This window comes from Trematomus bernacchii, unplaced genomic scaffold (genome assembly GCF_902827165.1).
Source record: "Trematomus bernacchii unplaced genomic scaffold, fTreBer1.1, whole genome shotgun sequence".
Taxonomy (NCBI): domain Eukaryota; kingdom Metazoa; phylum Chordata; class Actinopteri; order Perciformes; family Nototheniidae; genus Trematomus; species Trematomus bernacchii.
Genome location: NW_022987689.1, coordinates 13,780,759 through 13,797,556, shown reverse-complemented (window position 1 = coordinate 13,797,556; position 16,798 = coordinate 13,780,759). Strand labels below are relative to the sequence as shown.

At 42.8% G+C, this 16,798-nt stretch overlaps 1 long non-coding RNA gene and 1 pseudogene across 1 annotated transcript; both read right to left on the bottom strand.

Moving 5' to 3' along the window:
• The window catches only part of LOC117488624, a 59,220-nt pseudogene extending 57,106 nt beyond the window's left edge, over positions 1-2,114 (bottom strand).
• A 5,281-nt stretch (positions 2,115-7,395) lies between these two features.
• On the bottom strand, positions 7,396-8,003 carry LOC117488975. Its single transcript, XR_004556558.1, has 3 exons — positions 7,754-8,003; positions 7,592-7,676; positions 7,396-7,484 (listed from the first exon to the last, which is right to left on the bottom strand). It is a non-coding gene; the product is annotated as an uncharacterized LOC117488975 (long non-coding RNA).
• Positions 8,004-16,798: the final 8,795 nt, after the last annotated feature.

Below are 16,798 nucleotides of genomic sequence, written 5' to 3'. Positions count from 1 at the left end.
AAATTATGTGTTTACTGAGAAAGAAAGGCTGCATTTCAAATTCCACTTCAGTTCTGCTTAGAATTATTGAACAAGAACTGAGGCACTGATGCTCTGACGCAGTAAACCGCTTTACACACGTACATATGTTTCCCATACATGTAATTACATCCCTGTAATCTATAATTTATTTTATTTATTTTATTTATTAAGTGCCTCGTAATTGCAGAGTTTCAACCTCATTATTCTCAGGTATCTTGTTTTTTCCTAATCAGTGTTCACCACAGTTATTATTGGGTGCTCAATAATGATGATGTTGTAATTTAGGTCTGAAATTTTAAATCCTTCCTCAGAAATCTAATCATTGTATGCATTCAAGTGCTCTAATTCCCTTCTCAGTAATTTCGCTCCCAACAAGCAAGTTTCCCATGTGGACAATTCATTTAATATATTGATGTACGACAAAAAGACACAGAAGTGGCCTCAGTGCAATTAAGCCGAGCGCAGCAAGTATTGTCTACATCCTCTGACAGGATTAGTTTTAATGAGGACACGATAAGAGTTGTGGACGGAGGAACTCAATCCTTACCGTAATGCCCTTTTTATTTATTCAGTGCTACATTGTACTGCAACCATATTCTTTCTGCGGTCTCTGATAAAAACAATAAAGTGTCTTGAGGATTGGCCATAAATATGCTGTTTAAACAAAGGTATTTGTTCCCGCTTTTGTACAAATCCTATATGTGTTCACCATACGTTTCCTCTCAGTTTTGTGTTTGCCACTATATTACACAATACTGTAGGAAACAGTCGTATATAGTATTTGCACATGTAAGCCATCTATTTTGCCCCCTGATTTTTTGTTGCAAGTGTTACTTCCATTAAATGAACACACAAAGGAGACTCAACATCCACATGCTGCACTTGAGTAAGTGCCGCAACGTAACAACTTTTGTTTTGTATCGTGTTTACACTCTAAAGCCAGAGAGGAGATTAAGGAGGACATTCATTCAGCGGTTTAATTTGAGCAACCGATTCAATTTTTCATGTCACGTCTCAAACAGACGGTCAATGGCGGCTCGGGGCCAGATTTACGGGGTAATTTACTCCGTGACACAGACATTGATGTTTTGCTCTTGGAAATGGATCATATGGATTTCCATCAGAAAGAAAATTCCTATTCATCTGTTTCCTAGGTGGCGCCGCATGAGCTCAGCTTGCATCATGGAGGTGATGTGGTGGAAACCAAAGAGGGATCATGGAAACGCAAACACAACGGGCAGCCACCCGTTCTTCTTCTTCTTCTTCTTCTACTTCTACTTCTTTTGTTGCGCAAGGCTCCCAGCTGAGGGGAGATCAATACTTAATTTAGTTGAGCATTCAACCATCTTAAAGAGTACAAACTGCATCTGATTATCAATGTATCGTAACAACGTTCTAGCTCATTTCCTCTTCAAATACTCCCACTAGAGCAAGAAGTTTGTTTTTATAATTTTGTCTATGCCATCTATTTCTCTGTTTGTGCGTTAAAGACTGAGAAAATGACATAAAGGTCACCAAAAATCCACTTTTCCATGTTTTTTATACACAAACATGTGTCCCCTCTGTTAGTTAGGAACGTTTCAGGAAAAAATACTCTCTCACTTTTTAGCCTGATCCATCTATATAAAAACCTGTCTGAAAATGAGCTGATCAGATTTTGGCCACTATATGTCACAATGTTTATTTGGGTTGTGTAACCATTAGCCAATAACCAACCAAGGTAACACCCCCCCACACCTTATCACCTGAATCTCCTCCTCGAGCACCATTGTGTTTTTTTAACCAATCACTTCTCAGAGGGGCGTGGTCAACATCAGCTCATTAGCATTTAAAGCTACAGAAACAGAATCAGCAGTTTTGGAACAGGGCTGAAACAGAGGGGTTTATGGCATGCTACAATGGTTGATCTGTTTGGTATTTCGAGCCAAACACTTCCGAGACATGTTTTGTATATATCTGAGACCTATAATATATTGTAGAAAAATAGTATAATAGGGGACCTTTAAAAGACATTTAAAGTATCTCACCATGTTCTTAAAACAATGTACCAGCAGGTGTCCGTACCTTGGAGTTTGTGCTGCATCATCTGACATTATTACAGAATCAGCTAAACAGAAACCATCCAGGCTCTTTCGCATGTTTTTGCCACTGTGTAAAAATGCCTTTAAACCAGCTGAACACTCACAGTTTATCATTAAAATACTGGCACAATAATTTTTAGATGAAACAGCGCAACATCTTCTTGGGCACTCTAACAATAGACCCAGTAACATTTTCCATTCACTGGGATTTATATTTGTCCAGTCATGCTAACTATCACGGGAGGGTCAGAGGTCAAGCAGCCCTTCGAAAGTAGCTCTACAACGTGATGAAGTGTTTTGTTCTTCAGATGAAGTATTTCTTGCAATCAAATTGGCTGCATCTGAAGTTTGTCGGGCAAGGCTGTAATTTGCTAATCCCTTTCCTCGGGTTGCAGCTTTGCACACATCGCAATGAATCAGCATTTAATGGTGTTTTTTCCAATGATCAAACGCATACGTACCAAAAACACAAATTAATTCACCTTCTACATCAGTCTTGGTTTAGAGTTGCCAGATTACATATCAGAAAAGGGACATGTTTGTCAGCAGGGCAAATGATTTCCATATCCGAGTACAGTGTATTTTCAATACTGCCTACACATCCTGACTCACTAACTCTCACCACTTGCCAAGTCTTTTTAGAGAGATATTCTCCTTTAAAAAAATGGTATGTGTTCTCCACAACATTTTTCTCATTACAAAGAGGTAGGAGAGAAAAAGGAGGTAAAGGTATATAATCAGGTAAAGGTAGACTCACAGCCGACATTTGTTCAAAGCAAAGATGAAGGACAAAAGAACTTGGAGGAAGAAAGTCTATTAAAAAGCCAGGAAGTACGATGAAGCCAACGCAACTTTTGATGGATTCTTAAAACAAGCCATCTATTGATTAGACCATAAAACTAACCTTTCATGTTTGCCGATATTTCATTTCTAAAAACTCTTAAATCATGTTGAACTGCACTGAATGCAGAAGCCAAAATGCATTGAAGTTTAATGGCCGGCTGTAGGACTTCAATCATTCTTGGGTTTGCTCGAAATCAAACTAGCGTGAAGTGGGAGGAACTCGGCTGATTGGACTGCACATTGCTCATTTATATTTATTTATGTGTTGACATAAAGACTTGATGAAAAAGGAAAAATACTTTTTAAAGACATTACACTTTAAAACCTTCATCACATATAAACACAGAGAAAAAAAGAGAAGTTGACATTTAAAACAAAAAATAACACAATCTTCCTTTTACAAGTGAGAAGTTGAACTCATAAGCAATCAAACACTCTTTCACCATTGACTTAACCTCCGGAAATTATTAATATATTTTAAAACAATGTCCCATTAATGTAGACAAAGGAAGGTGATCGGGTTAGCTGCAGATAGCTGGCTAATTAAGCTAAAGATATCTTCATGAGTTGGATGTAAGAAAAGTAATTTTATAAAAAGCAATCTTTTAAAATAGGTGCTAAACATATCGGCTACATACATGTCAAGCTAAAAGTCTGAATCTAATGCTAATTGAAGCAATAACCCTATTTTTTGTTTGTTGTTCTTTTGTTTTCTAAGTATCGCATTAGGAAAGCATTATACGTTGAAATTATTCAAACTTCCTAACATTTATAACTGCCAAAAGGGAGCCTTGTAAAGTGTTAAACAAATCACCATTTATTAATGAGTTACTAGTACTACCATTTACAGGGCTGCCAACATTTGAGTTCAGCTTGGAGTGAGATTTTTTTTTTTTGGTGAACCGAAAAACGAAACGTCCATGTGTACAGTGTTACAAATGTATTGAACAAGTACAAACTAGGGTTTCCCATTAATGTACCGGGCGCTACAGTGGAGTACGCACATACACAGTGTACCCGCGACTCTTACAATGAAGGCTCGATAATCAGCTCACAGCATATAAAATGGCATATAGGTGTAAGCAGGGGTAAAGTGCTATTTTATAAGTGGGGGTGGTCCTCACCTCCTCTAGGGGGTCCGGGGGCATGCTCCCCCGGGAAGATTTATTTTTTAAATATTGAAGTTAAATGCATCAATCTGGTGCACTTTGAGAGCAAAATGAATTTAAGGATACATCTCTCAACACCCATATGAAACACAACTTTAAACAGATTTTCTTTTTCTTTATGGATATTTTACAAATCACTCACCTTTTAAACTGTATTCTTGTTTTACTGTCATATAGTATTTCATAACTGTTTTTCATTTATTCTCATAAATGGTGACCAAACCGTTTGAGACCCACTGAGATAACTAGACTAAACTAACTATCTAAACACTCAGAGAGTCCCTTAACTCACTGAGCTGTAGTTATCTCTCTCAGTCTGACAGCAGAGAGCTCTCCCTCTCCTTGTTTTAGAAACAGCTTCTAGCACAACATTTTCAATGTCAATATCCAAGTTGCTTGCTGCATATCTTGTTGCATTGTGCAGAATATGGGCTAAACAGTTTGCAGCGAGCACGTCTTTTTGAGCCAGTTTCAGTTTCTGATAAACACTGTTGTTTTCCATAGTTAACGCTGGCGTTGTCTGCTGCATATGCTGACATTTTTTTCACATAGTCCAGACATCTCCAGTTTAGATAGCAGCTGATTTGTTATAGCTTCTGACTTTTCGTTGCTATCACTGTAAAAATCCAACAGTGCATGTTGCACGCCCTCCTCAAAGTGAAAATATCTCAGTACAGTATTGGGGAAACACTTGATCGTACCTTTGTTTGATGCATCACTTGCCACTGAATAATGCAGTTCATTTTCTTTTATATAATCCACATGCGTCTGGACAGAGTAGGGTGCTAGGACATTTTCGGGGGTTAGTCACCACAAAAAAAAAATACAAAAAAAGAAACGTTCATGTGTACAGTGTTACACATTTATTGAACATGTACAAACTATTTACATTAAAAAAATATTTACATACATAACTTGACAGGGATTAACTTGATTCAATTAGAGGTAGTTTCCATAAACCTATATTGTGCTCTGGCTGTGGTCTGGTCTGTTGTAACTGCTGGTGGCAGATTTTGCAGCCTTTAGCATTGATTGGGTTGGCTCCCACTTAAAGCATGGCTCCAAGTCTGCCATCTTTATTGTCATGAGAGACGACAGTGTCCCCTCCAGGGCCAGGCTGTTCCTTGTTTTTGTTTTGTTTAGTCCCACCACAGAAAACACTCGCTCTGCGTCAGCATTTGAGTGTGGCAAGACTAACACAAGTTTGGCAACAGTGGAGAGTCTATCAAACCTGCCCACACCTGTCACCTGTAAAACATGAACAACAGGGTTAAGTTGCACAATGAATACACACATGTCACTCGAAATTAGTCCACATTGTGGAATGAGACACACTTAGATATCTGACCTTGTGTTTTAAACTGGCCATGTTGGCCCAGAAGCCCTCAATATCTGGGTCTGCTTCCAATATTGGCACAGGCATGGTCTGGTAGTCCAGGAACTCCTCCCCCAATGAGTCATGATCTTGTGGGCTGTGGTAGGGGAGAAGGTGGGCATACCTTTTTTGAAGAAAAACAAAGGTAGAGTTACAAACTTCTATTCACTTTGAGATATACTTCAAAGGTAAAGGTGAAACTGAGTAGTTGGTATATTTGTTTATATTGGTTGTTAATTTCTGAAGAATTAGAAAATAAATTAATATATACATTTTACCTGTCAACAAAGTAGAGGGCATCCTCCACCCCACATTCTGCCCTCTGCCTCACATCAAGAAACCTGGCATGCTTCAGCAAGGGCTCACTTAGAGGCAGCCTTTGTAGAGCATACTCTACAGCAGGGCTATTCAATTGGCGGCCCGCGGGCCAAATCCGGCCCCGGGGTGATATTTACTGGCCCTTTGAGTATAATGTTAAAAAGTAATCAATTTTTTTTTTTTTGTGCCATAGTGCCTTTATTCCAGAGAGGGTGTTACATTGAGAGATAGAGGGGTAGACAATGCCTGAAAACTTCGACGGGCTCGGGTTTCGAACCCACCTACTATACTGTAGTGACAACTCCTGTCATTGATTGCATCTCTGCGTGAATGATTAGATCATTTCACCTCAATGAAATCAAATGAAACATGTAGGCCTACTGAGTTCTGAACTTGCCATTTAGATCTATAAAGGCCTTGGAGCTATGTTGTTTGATTGAATTAAACACAATATATGCACTCCACTATGCTGTTGTAGTATTTACTGTATCTGAAGCTCTTAAATATGATTGCTCATATTTCAAGCCATCTTTTTCCCGGCCCCTTGCTTTGGATCATTTTCATCAACCGGCCCCCATTCCAAACTAATTGAATAGCCCTGCTCTACAGCTTTCACAAAGAAGTTGAGGGATGCGGTGTGGAATAACTCCACTTTCTGGGCGGTGATGTCCCCAGCATCCAGGAGATGATTGAGCCTCACCCTGGTGATGAAGCCGACATTCAGTTTGTATCCTGTTAGAGATGCAGAAAACACAATCAAATCCAATGTACTTTCATAAAAGCACTTACATACACACCTTTCCGTGAGCTTCATTATAGCATTTGAATGATTACTCATGTAATTCCAAAAGACAATTACACATATAAATACTGTACTATACAAAGGTCTGAACATGCCCAGTTGTTGAAGGCTTTTTTTCTCTGTGTCAAATCATGAAACAATCAGTCTAGAACTAATCCCATTATTGTATTCATATATAAACTTCAATATAATTAGATTTAATGTGAAGTGTGTCCAGACTTTTGACTGTTACCATATATACACACACACTTCATCTTACTTTACTTTTCACTAAATTACAATTACCAGGCAGATGGTTCTCCTTATCCACATATGGGATGTCCTGAGGCTTAAGGTGGGTCTGCAGTACTGTGGGCAAGAGGAACTTGGAGCAGAGCTTGCGGATGAATGTAATCATCTGAAATATATTTAAGAAAGTATTACATCTTACCCGAATATTACATTAACAAAATACTGGAATGCAGGCTTAAATCACTTCCTCTAGATATACCTCATCTTGCAATAAAAATATAGATGGATGTTGTCTCTGGAAGAGGAGATTCAGAGAGGTGAAGGCTGGTATGGTTGCTTGGTAGAAGAGGAGATACACTTCAGTCATGGGGTCAGAAAAGGCTCCCTGTAGCCTCTTCAGTCTTGGCTGATTCCCCTCTATAAGTGAGAGAAAACAAAGATACAACTCACACACATAATGTTGATTTCAAGACTGCATAATATAGCATATATTTGGATATATATCTTACCTGTTGATTGGAAATAGCTGGCAAGTGGCTTGTACAATCTCATAATGCGGGTCACACAGGTTTCAAGGCTCAACCACCGCACAGAGGCATGCTGTAGGACTTCCAGGTATTCTGACTCAAAGAGCTCACAAAACTCTGTTCAAAGGAAATATATTCCACAGTTGTATAAGACGCATATTACCAGTTAACTACTTACATTTTAGTTTGTATAATTTGTGTAGAACTGGCTGGAAAGTTGATACCTGCCAGAAATCCCTTGCGGTTGGTGCTTCCTTTAAACCAAAAGCCCACATCAACCACAACGTCCTCCAGATCAAAATGTGACACCTGCAATTAAACATTTTTTGTAACTGTATCCCCTGTACATCACCTAAATATTTAACATATATTCAACATACACTTACCTCAGTAAAGGTAAGACCTGCTCGCTTTGCAGTGTTGTGTAAAATATGACACGGGCAACCATGTACATAAACACTGTGGTTGTTTTGCAGAACTCTTGATGCGATTGAATTGTGTTGTCCGATGTTCACGGCTGCATTGTCTACAGAGAGACCAATACAGTTGCACCATGGAATCTTGTGGTTTTGTAAGGTGGCATCAATCTTTTGGAAGATTAGCTCTGCTGTACCAGATCTGGTTCCACTTGTGGTGCACATATCTAGGAACCGATGTGCCACCCTATTCACATCAAACACACGCACAGTAAGGGGGTTCATCTTTTCTCTTCCTGCATTGACAAAGAAATTAGCACATTGTCTTAGGGAACATCAAATAAATATATATCTCATACTTAAAAAATATGGCTAGAATAAAAAAGAAAAATAATGTTGTTCATACCAGGATGTAAAGGTATTTAATTCCTACCTGTGTCATTTGAGCCATCTGTAATGATGGTGTATGGATTCTCCCTCATCAGCATCACCAGTGCGTTCTGGTAATGTGGCGCCAATACTTTGTTTATGAGGCAAGAGGTCTTGGTCCTTGCACATTTATAGTCCTGTGCAGTGGGTGAGTCTTTGAAGCACTCTTTCATGAGTGGCCCCAGATGATCTGTGACAGCCAGTGGTAGATTATTGTCACGATCTGTCTGTGTTGTGTTTTGTCTTGTCTTTTTCTGTCTCTGGTTTCCTGTTTTGTTTTGAAATGTTTTCCTCCTTGTGTCTTCTCTGTTCCTTCTTCCTGTGTTTGCCTTCCTGTCTTAGTTTCCCTGGTGTGTCTGATTGTTTGATTGTGTTCACCTGTTGCCCTTGTGTTTCTGCCTCCCTTACCCCAGCTGTGTCTTGTCTTGTGATTACCCCTCTCTGTATTTAGTCTTGTCTTCCCCTGTGTGCCTTGTCGGTTCATTGTTTCTCCTGTCTCCCACCATGTTGGTCACGGTCAGTTTTTGTAGTACCTATGTGTTTCATGCCATGTTTTTGTTCAGCTTTTGGAATAAAGCTCGCTTTTGTTTCTAGACCTTGTTACCTTGTTTTGTAGTCTGCATTTGGGTCCTACCCTTTCCTCGCATCCTAACAGAATGAACCGACCAGAATTGGACTCAGCAGACTCTGATTTTTTGTTGCTACAGGCGGAACGTCTTGGGTACTCTCTGGAGTACATTTTTTATACCTGGTATGACGCCACATCTATACGGGGTAGAGTGGCGGCTTTGAAGGAGGCACGCCAGGAGGTTGCTCGCAAGCCCGGGCTCAGGGGTTTGTTGCCTGAGTGGCTACAACATTTTACATGTAGTCCTGGAAGCTTTTCTCAAGCCTCTAACCCTTTCCTGGGATCCGACTACTGTGATGTTGGAGGTCCACGGCGTCTCCAAAAGGCCTCTAAGAGACGCAGGGCCAGGATTCCAGCCCGTGCCCCAGCAGCCATGGTTCCAGCCCCAGTTCTGGCCCCAGCAGCCATGGTTTCAGCCCCAGTTCTGGTCCCAGAAGCCATGGTTCCGACCCCAGTTCTGGCCCCAGCAGCCATGGTTCCAGCCCCAGTTCTGGCCCCAGCAGCCATGGTTCCAGCCCCAGTTCTGGTCCCAGAAGCCATGGTTCCAGCCCCAGTTCTGGCCCCAGCAGCCATGGTTCCGACCCCAGTTCTGGCCCCAGCAGCCATGGTTCCAGCCCCAGTTCTGGCCCCAGCAGCCATGGTTTCAGCCCCAGTTCTGGTCCCAGAAGCCATGGTTCCAGCCCCAGTTCTGGCCCCAGCAGCCATGGTTTCAGCCCCAGTTCTGGTCCCAGAAGCCATGGTTCCAGCCCCAGTTCTGGCCCCAGCAGCCATGGTTCCGGCCCCAGCAGCCATGGTTCCGGCCCCAGTTCCGGCCCCAGCAGCCATGGTTCCGGCTTCAGTTTCGGCTCCAGTACTGGCTCCCCGGCCGACGCCAGCCCCCCGTGTTTTGTCAGTGGTTCAGCCCACTCCAGCCCCTCGTGTCCTGTCGGTGGTCCGGCCGACTCCAGCACCTCGTCTCCTGTTGGCTCTCCGGCCGACGCCAGCCCCCCGGGTCCTGTTGGCTCTACGGCCGACGCCAGCCCCCCGTGTCCTGTTGGCTCTACGGCCGACGCCTACCCCATGTCCTGTACCGTTGGAGGTCCCGCCGACTACTCTTCTGCCGGGGGTCCTGCCAACCCTATGTCCTGTGATGTTGGAGGTCCCGCCGACTACTCTTCTGCCGGGGGTCCTGCCAACCCTATGTCCTGTGATGTTGGAGGTCCCGCCGACTACTCTCCTGCCGGGGGTCTTACCAACTCCATGTCCTGTCCCATTGGGGGTCCCGCCGACTACTCTTCTGCCGGGGGTCCTGCCAACCCTATGTCCTGTGATGTTGGAGGTCCCGCCGACTACTCTTCTGCCGGGGGTCCTGCCAACCCTATGTCCTGTGATGTTGGAGGTCCCGCCGACTACTCTCCTGCCGGGGGTCCTGCCAACCCTATGTCCTGTGATGTTGGACGTCCCGCCGACTACTCTCCTGCCGGGGGTCTTGCCAACTCCATGTCCTGTCCTGTTGGGGGTCCCGCCGACACCTGTCCTGCCAGGGGTCTTGCCAACTCTGTGTCCTGTCCTGTTGGGGGTCCCGCCGACACCTGTTCCACCGGGGGTCCTGCCAACTCTGTGTCCTGTTCCGTTGGGGGTCCAGTTGACACCAGCCCTTGCTCCATCCGGGGTCCCATTGACACCAGCCCATGTCATGTTCAGGACCCCGTCTACGCTTGTCCCGTCGGCTCCGGTTCCTGTCCGGCCGATACTGGGTCCTGCTCGTCGGCGCCTTCCTGCCCGTCCTCCGGAGCTGTCTCGTCGCCGCCTTCTTGTTCGCCCTCGAGCCCGGCCCCCTGAGTGCCGCAGTCTTCGCCCTCGAGCCCGGCCTCCTGAGTTTCCCAGCCGCGGCCTTCGCCCTCGGGCTCGGCCCCCTGATTCTTCCAGCCGCAGTCTTCGCCCTCGAGCCCGGCCTCCTGATTCTTCCAGCCGCGGTCTTCGCCCTCGGGCCCGGCCCCCTGAGAGCCGCTGCCTTTGCTCTCATGCCCGGCCCCCTGAGTTCGCCCGCTGTGGCCTTCGCCCCTTTTTGGACCCCTTCCGGGCCCCCTTCCGGGCCCGTCCTCCGGACCCCCTCCACCCACCCTTTTGGAAATGTTGGACTATGTTTTTTGGGACGTCTGGGATCCGTCCCTTGAGGGGGGGGTTGTGTCACGATCTGTCTGTGTTGTGTTTTGTCTTGTCTTTTTCTGTCTCTGGTTTCCTGTTTTGTTTTGAAATGTTTTCCTCCTTGTGTCTTCTCTGTTCCTTCTTCCTGTGTTTGCCTTCCTGTCTTAGTTTCCCTGGTGTGTTTGATTGTGTTCACCTGTTGCCCTTGTGTTTCTGCCTCCCTTACCCCAGCTGTGTCTTGTCTTGTGATTACCCCTCTCTGTATTTAGTCTTGTCTTCCCCTGTGTGCCTTGTCGGTTCATTGTTTCTCCTGTCTCCCACCATGTTGGTCACGGTCAGTTTTTGTAGTACCTATGTGTTTCATGCCATGTTTTTGTTCAGCTTTTGGAATAAAGCTCGCTTTTGTTTCTAGACCTTGTTACCTTGTTTTGTAGTCTGCATTTGGGTCCTACCCTTTCCTCGCATCCTAACAATTATGGTTTGCCAGCATCACCGCCATCTTTAATTCTGCCCTCCTTGTCTACAAGATACAGTTGGATTGGTGTTAGATTATGAAATATGTGAATGTACACAATGAATTCAGTTAATAGAGTATGCTAGTTCCAAAAAGGCAAAACTCTATTTAGGAAATTAGCTTATCATGTAAACAGTATAGTATCTTTATCATCCACTAAATAACCACAACACCACTGAGCATAACCAACCTTCACTTCTTGGACAGTCATTGCCCCAGCAGAAGGAAGTGGAACTGAGAATTGCTGAATTCCAGTGCTGGATTGCACTGCTTTCTGTTTTTCCTGATGGCATTTGTTGTTAACGTGCCTTGCAACATCGGCTATTCCCTGGTGACAGCAAGCATTTTCTACTCTGCATACAGAGCACCAGTAGTGGGTACTAATGCCGCAGTTCCACTACAGCGCGGAGCTCGCTTTAAGCGTGTCGTGTCGTGCCGTACCCGTTTTTGGTTGCGCTTCCACTAGGCCTAGTCACGGCCCGGCCCGGCCCGGGGCCACTTTTTCACCTCTTTTCTGGCCCGACAAAATTGTGGTTCTATCGGGGCCAACAAACAGGGCTGAGTCGGGCTGAGTATGCTAAACTAGAGAGAGGAGCGCTGGCAAGAGGGCTAGAACTACAACAAGATGGACATATTTGACCGTGATTTAATTGTAATACACGTTTCAAAATGATGCCGAAGTAACAACATACTGATACCGGTTAGTAAAAACCATGAATTAATGCTTTGTCAAGTCTGCAGACAGACGGCAGGCGAAAAACCTTTTAAAATGCGTGTTTTTCTAGATGGAGATTGGCTAAGCTTACGCAGTATATGCTCTGACCGTCCACACTCACAACGGCCTATACAGACATAAATAAAGCAGCGACTGTATTCACCATGACACAGGCAGTCTGTGGTGTGTACTTGTTTAACTTTTGTCGAGTTTCTGAACATATATAAGGAGCTGTGAGCTCTGAGTGCTAACAGCTAACGGCTGTGTTGTGTTTCTGGAGTTCTCATTGAAGATGACGTCACGGCTCCGCCTACACTGCGTTACTATAGTAACTACCCCAGTTCCTAAACTGTAATGGAAGCGCAGCATGAAGTGAGTCGGCCCTGTTAAGGCCCAACGCGGCCAAGCCGTACCGAGCCGTACCGAGTGTGGCCGAGGCCGACCGTGTAGTGGAAATGCGCCATAAGTGTCCCCTTTGTAATGAATGGCCATTTATGTGACCATTCATTTTTAAAAGAGCACCTATATGTTGCGGCACCGCCCTGGGCTCTGGTCTTTGTACCAGGTGTCCCCTCTTTCTCTGAGGGCTCATCTATCTGTGTCAACAGTAGTTCTTCCTCTTGTTCCTGTGTTTTTTCCTGTGGCCTATCTGCTCTCTCAGGGTCATAGGACTTCTTGGGGGCCTGGTTTGCCGCCCACATGGAAATAAGGGTCCTTTTCTTCCCTGCAGCTGTCCCTGACACTTTAGAAAACATCCTATAACAAACAGCAAACATTTATTTATCAACTATAAGAAAAATATTTTCCGGTATTAATAAATTCTTTATTAAAATTATTTGTTTTATTTAAAAAGAACAAAAGAAAGTATTGTACTTTACCTATGGTGCTAAAATATCTTATATTATATACATATATAAATGTTTGATAATATATTATATTATGTTATTTCAAGATGGAAAAATTATCTTTTTGATAATATATAATATATAAAAGTATATCATTAATATATGATTTTTGGATAATATATTATCAAATATAACAATCAAAACGAAATAAGTAGTAATTATTAGGGCTATACTGGCACTTGTTAGCATTAACTTTAATTAATTAAAAAAGAACAAAAGAAAATATTTTTACTTTACCTGTGGTGCGAAAATATCTTATAATATATTCTCCTTACCTTCTCTTATTCTTCTCATCCTCCTTCTCCTTCGTCTTTGCTCAGACCCCCGTATACCCTCGTTACATCCAATCAGTGTGCAAATACCGTACAGCCAATCACAATGCGTGACGCTGTCCAGGTTGCTAGGCGGCAGTGCTACGGACCGCGGGTGTCAGGTGACGCAAACAGGAAGTCCTCCGTAAGCCTGACCGTCTCATTTCGTAGACCGCTCGGTTTGCTGTTCCTTCACTTTATTTTTATATTTATATACATTTGTTGTGAACGAAAACTTAGCGTGAGGAAAGGCATGTGTGGCGTGAGTGCGTGAGATATGTGTTAATTGCGTGACTCTCACGCTCAATGCGTGAGTGTTGGCAGCCCTGCCATTTATAATGTCTTTAAGTTATATTAAGCCTTAAAGTTATGCATAAATGAGGGCGTGGTCACATTGAGTGACAGGTCTGTCCAGTGACTGCTATTGTTAGCTTCCTGTCTCTCTGCTAGCAGCTCTGTGATGCTACAGGGGCTCAGCCTGCTCAACTCATCCGGGGAACATAACTTGAACTCGGCCGTGTTTGTTGTGCTGGTGCCTTGTGGACTATTCTTCATGCTTATATCGGACTATTGTGACTCGATCTGCGGTTAAAACAGACGGTGCATGAATGCGGTTTTGCGTTAAGTGAAATTTGAGTATTTTATTTATGTGTTTATCATTTTAATCAGCTAACGTAATGAATGTTAAGGCTTGGGTTAGCATGTAAGCAAGTGGTAACTAAATATGTGCTAACGATGCTAATCGTAGCCTCCAAGTTAAAACATAATAGAGAAGTGTTAAGCGTTAAGTGGGATAATACTGTAGAACAGACGGCTTCTGTTTGAGGTTGGTAAAATAAGGTCATCCTTGTAAGTTATTTTATTAGGTAGGTAACTTTATGCATCGCTAAGGTTAATTTAAATTCGCTATGATCGATTATGTAGACAAGCTAACGTCAAAGTAGTATTGAAGAGCGGTGTAGTGTATCTGAAATTAACCTCACAATAAGATGTGTGTATATTATGAAATAATAATGTCATATTTCAAGATGATTACTTAGATATTACAATGTGGTTGGTTGAGCTGGAGTTCATTATTGAGCTTACACGTTAACGTCACAGTCATATCTGAAGAACAAACCCAAACCTTGTTCTTTTTATTAATTGTATTACCAAATTGGTATCAAATAAATAGTAAGCATTGGTAATACCAATGCTGATGAAGTAAACTATTTTATTTGAGTCTGGGAGAAGGTACTGTACCCAGTTCCTATGTTCGGCAGTTATAGACTGGGCTTTCTTGTACAAGAGAATACAAAAACAAATGTTTAAATCAATATGGACCATTACTGTATAATTATCCTTAAATGATGTTATACAATGCACCTAATAAACAAGTATGGCATTTTGAAACATGATGTGCAACCATTTTTACTGTAATCTGTGTGCATGTTAACTAAGATGATGTTATGATTTATTTTTTGTTAGTATGCACGTGGACGCTTTGGACATACCTGGAGAACGAAAAAATGGGTCTTCGGAATGATGGGAGTTAAAGACAAAAGGCGGAGACTAGTGTTGAAACTAGTGGAGAAACGATCAAGATGCCACCTTGTCCCTCTGATTAGACGGCATGTTAAAGGTCCCATGTCATGGCCATTTCTACTAATCATAATTCCATTGTTGAGTTATACTAAAATAGATTTATATTGTGCAATTTTCCAAACTCACATTGGTTTCTCATACAGCATCTCTGTATAGTATGTGTATTCACTCTCTGTCCTAAACGGCTTGTTGGAGCTCCTGCCCCCCCTCCCTTTGAGCCCAGTGGCCATCTGCGAGACAGCGAGACACAGCAAAACCCAGCCCGAAACCAGCCCGAGCCCACACACACACCCGCAGCCTGGCTGGGAGTTTGTGTATGTCAGTGGCGAACCGTCAGGGCCTTCAAGGTATTCAGAGAATACCCTGGAACACTCAGATAAAACAAACAAAAAAATCTATTTAATTATATAAATAAAATGTAATAAAATGTATAGAAAATTAATAAATGAGAATCGTATCTGTGTTGTTGATCTGTAATATTACAGTGTTACGTTGATTTGTTTGTCCTTCTCGGTCCATGCACTACGCATTTCACTGGTTTTGTGTTCGAAAAGAAATGCAACCAATCAGATATTTTTCTCGGTCTCTGGGTAGAATATCAGCATGCGGCCCCCACCTCCTCTTTTTGCAGCCCTCAGATTAATTTATAAACAACGTCATTAATTTAAAAAAATATATATATATATTAGGGCTGTCAAAAAAAATTAACGCCACTAATTATTTTAACGCGATTAAAGCATGTGTATTTTTTGTCCTCGACCGCCCCGTAGTTTCAGAGTGCATCGAGTTTAAAATACCATCTACAAGCTGATGCTGACAGCCCCGCTTCTGCCGCCCGCTTGTGGCAGACCACACTTCCACGCTCACCGGCAGGCCCGGACTGGCCATCGGGAGGACCGGGAGGGTGTGTGTATGTGTGGCGCGAGCGAGGCACACCTTACGTGTTATTGTTGTTGTTAGCATCTGGTGCTAGCTAGCTGCGCTAACGGATATAAGGAGCTGTTTCAATGAAAACAGAGGAGCGACATTTCACCGACAACTGCGCCGAGCACTTGACTTTATGCAGGTAGCCAGACAGTGGGACATTTTACGAAAAGTCAGCACACTCAGCACGGATAGTGCGCGCAACATGACTGCAGTGTCCAGGCAGCTCCCGTTCAAGCATATATGCCTTGAGCTGCACATAGCTCCAACGATCCATCACAGTGTCTCCACATTCACACACACACACACAGACACACACACACACACACACACACACACACACACACACACACACACACACACACACTTTATATTGTATTATTGTATGAGAGAGGTTCCAGGTTGAATTGAGGCGAATATTTGTAATGTTCAGAGGTTGTTGTGTTTAATATTCATGAGAATATTTGTCATTGTTCAAATGATAATAAACAAACATATAAAGCATATTTGTCCACTCATATGTTGATAAGAGTATTAAAAACTATCCCTCTAAGGTACATTTAGAACAGATCAAAAATGTGCGATTAATTTGCGATTAACTACAGTATGGACAATCATGCGATTAATCGCACCCTTTCAGTAGTTATAAATGTTAGTGACTCATCAATAGATGGTGATGTGTTTCACACTTTACAATAAGACTCCCTTTTACCAATTAGAAATGCATGTGACTCATTAATAAATGGAAATGTGTTTTACACTTTACAATAAGGCTACCTTTTGACAGTTATAAATGTTAGTAACTCATTCATAAATGGTCATAAGAGATGCCAAGAAACATTAAGATGGATGGGGGGAGAATCAACTCAGTGAACAAC